At 34.2% G+C, this 3,879-nt stretch overlaps 1 pseudogene; it reads left to right on the top strand.

The window, feature by feature from the left end:
• Positions 1–1,537: 1,537 nt before the first annotated feature.
• On the top strand, positions 1,538–3,676 carry LOC103192204 (annotated as a pseudogene).
• The last annotated feature ends 203 nt before the right edge of the window (positions 3,677–3,879 follow it).

Here is a 3,879-nt window from a genome sequence, read left to right as displayed (position 1 = left end):
ATCTACATAAATGGAAGAACATCCCATGCTCGTGAATAGGAAGATTGAACATTGTGAAAATGTTAATTCCACCCAAAGCAATTTATACATTTGATGCAATCTCACTCAAGATCCCCTCAACATTTTTTAAGGATATGGAAAAAACAATCATTAACTTTATATGGAAAAGAAAGAAACTTCAAGTAAGCAAAGCACTATTGAAGATGAAGAACAAATATTAATTGAAAGGAATTGAAGGAAAAATTATATTGGAATGATGCATGTTAGCCAGGAATCTTGAATAACATGAACCACAAATTAGCCTTGCTCTGAAAGGATTGACTCAAGTGATTTACCTACTTGAATTTGATGCTTCATTTATAATTATAGTTCCTTAGTCTGCAGTGAAATACAAAACACATAAAAAAGAGAGTAACAGCAGCGTTTCATTAAGAACAAGAGTAACATGTATATGGTTCAATTAAAAATATTTTAGAAAGTAGAGAGCTAATACAGGCCCTGTCTAATTTTCATCAACTCTAACTTACCAAATATCGTCCAATACATTATTAAGTTATATAATCAATGCAAGTTATTTTTGAAAGATTGAAAGCCTTACAAAAAAGAACATGTACTGATTATGCATATGTGTCAATGTATGTATGTGCTTCTTAAAGTGAAGATAGTAATTATTTAGACCATTGATAGCATTCAAATTGTAATCCAGAACCCAGTTTTCCCATTCAACTTTCTATTCTTTAGATCTCTTCATTCTTTAAATGTCATTACTTATTTTTGAATCAGCAGTACTATGCTAGTCATTGAGGACTGAAATATAAATATAACACATTTCTTCTCCTCATGGAACTGATGTTAGTAAGACAAACAGATGTGTAGATAGGTGATCAAAATAAGTTGCCAAAAGAATAATAGATATGTGTCCAGTGTCTTATTTCAGGCTACAAGAATAAGGCTATTTTGAAAGGCTTTCTGAATGTAGTGACATTCAGTTGGATTTTTTTTAAAGAAGAGGCTGCTTGTTGCAGTGGAAATAGCCAGAATTTTGGAGTTAGTGACTTTAGTTTAAATCTACTTATGGACTACATGGCATTTGGGCATAATCTCCCTGATCCTCCTTTCTTATCTCTAAATTGCAGATGGTAATACACATATCCCAGAGTAGCTAAGCAGATAAAACTATTTGTTTATGTGATAGCAATGGCAGTAGGTACATGGTAAATGCTTAATGATTTGTAGCAGATATTATTTCTAGTAATGAATTTAATACGTGAGTATTAACAGGTAGGCAGCATGACAAAATGTAAACAGAAGAATAGATTATGCAAAAACATGGATTAAGGCGAAAGAATGAGTCCTTCAGAAAGGGTAACTATGTAATTATGATTATACTGCATTCCAAGAATAATAAGATGATAGAAGTTAAGTGGAAGAATTAGTAGAGACACAGATGAGGAGAGGTATTATATTCCATGCTATGAGTATAAAATTTGTACAAAAGACAATAAGAAACCAATGTAGATTTTTGAAAAAGAGTGGCATGATCAAATTTATGTTTGAAGAAAATGACTTGAGAATGCAGTGTAAAGAATGGTTAGTTAGCACTGGTGAAACTGGGGTATAGATAAAAAATTAGGCAATCGTAAGAGAGAGAGTAGGAGTAATCTACATCAGAGCAAATGGAATACATCAGGCAGATGTGGCATGGGCAGTATTACAAGTGCAATGTTGAAGATGTTAACGACAGAATAACAAATGGTTCTCATGATTTAGGTTTGCCCAACTACTGATGCTCATATCTGAGATAGAGAAGAGAGGCCATGAGGGGAGGGAGAAAGACTAATTCACTTTTGCATGGATACAGTTAGACTTACCTGCAGGATGTTGAGGGAATATCATGTACAGATCTGGAGCTCAAGCGAGAAGTCTGTTTACGAATAGAAAGCTAGGGATTTCCTCATGTCAGTGCTCAGATGACAATTGAAATTTGGAGCCTGGCTAATGCAGATTTATTCTGTTTATAAGATATGATCTTTAATATGACGACAATAGAAACCAAGTACATTGCACATTTAAGGAAAATATAGCAAAAATCAGCATGGAGTTACAAAACAAATTCAAGATTTCTACTAATTTTACCAGAAGAGTATCTAAATGAAGCCTCAGTGTACTTAATATTTCCTTTTACTCTTTTAGTGCTTAAATCACTTTTTTAAAATGAAGAACCTGTAATTGCTGAATTAGTATTTTGTCTGGTAGACCACCTCTCATGAATGTTATTAAGTATATTATTATGCTATTAATGTTGTATTGTTCTTGTTGTTAGCTGCAGTTGAGTTGGTTTCAACTCATAGCTACCCTACATACAACAAAATGAAACACTGTCTGGTCCTCTACCATCCTCACAAGCATTGCTATGCTTGAGTCCATTGTTGCAGCCAGTGTGGCAATCCATCTTGTTGAGGGTCTTCTCTTTTTTTTTTTTTTTTGCTGACCCTTACTTTACCTAGGATGAGACCCATCTCCAGGGACTAGTCCCTTCTGATAACTTGAGAAATGAAATGAATATGGGAGATGAAATCTTGGTATTCTTGGTTCTAAGGAGGCTTCTACTTCTAATTCCTCCAAGACAAATTTGTTCATTCTTCTGGCAGTCCATAGTATTTTTAATATACCTTGTCAGCACCACAATTCAAATGCATCAATTATTCTTCTGTGTTCCCAATTCATTGTCCAGCTTTCACATCTTTCACATGCATATGAGGTAGTTACACATTGTGCCCTGAAGGTGGTACTCCTGTGGGTGGACAATAGATAGCCAAAGTGGGAAGATGGTGATATGCAGCAATAGTACTAGTTTTGTAAAATATGGATATTCAGGCTTTAACTTTCCAGAACACATCTTCCCACTTTTGGTTGGAAGAACTCATATCAGATCAACACAAAATTGGGAACATTGAAATCGAGGATATTATGGTTGGAGATGAGGTAAGTGAACTATACTCAATGTTAGAAATTACCTACCCTATTTAAAATGCCGTAGTCTGAAATTGGGATGATATGAAACATCTGTGGGACTATGTATTTGTACAAATGAAATTTAATATCCAGTAATTGTAGTATCTTACTCATAAAACTTATGAGCTCAACTGAAAACAGAAAGAAAACTACAGAGGTAATGTTTGAAGCTTAAAAGTTTCTGGGCATTTATGTTACCATCCAGGCAGTCTTGACATTGTATGCTTAAGGTTTATTAACTGTTGTAGTGATGGACTCTGGAGATAGTGTAACTCCCATTTGCCCAGTGTTTGAAGGCTTTTCTCACCCTCTCCTTACCAGGAGACATGATATTGCAGGAAGATCTATGACCAGATTATTTTATCAAGCTGCTTCTGTTGTATGGATATACCTTCAACTACTCTGCTAACTTTGAAATTATTTAAAGAAAAACTGTGCTATGTGGGGTATAATACTGAGCAGGAGCAGAAACAGGCCTTAGAAACCACAGTATTAATTGAAAACCTTACTAGCAACAGTAATTCTATTTCCTTTCTGTTTCTATATATAAAACAATTATATTCCCTCAGTTGACTAAATTATAAAAGTTGGAGGAAAGAGATCTGAAACAATAGAAGCATTTTATCAGCCTCACTTGATCAATGTAGAAGGAACCTTATAAAGAAAACAAGTAAGAAGAATCAGTAGTTGGAAAATATGGCCTTGGTGATAGACAGAGATCACATGATAGAATTTTGCAAGATTATTTTTTTAAAAAAAACATAAATGGAGAATATACACATGGACTTGCCAGATAGAATATGTGGAATGATATCAACTTCATCTGTGGAAAAGTTGCCATAGAAGCTCAATATCATCAGTCAG

Source organism: Orycteropus afer, unplaced genomic scaffold (assembly GCF_000298275.1).
Source record: "Orycteropus afer afer isolate SDZICR_OR568_19922 unplaced genomic scaffold, OryAfe1.0 scaffold00025, whole genome shotgun sequence".
NCBI lineage: Eukaryota > Metazoa > Chordata > Mammalia > Tubulidentata > Orycteropodidae > Orycteropus > Orycteropus afer.
The sequence above is the reverse complement of the archived record's forward strand: the minus strand, read 5'-3'. Positions and strand labels throughout refer to the sequence as shown.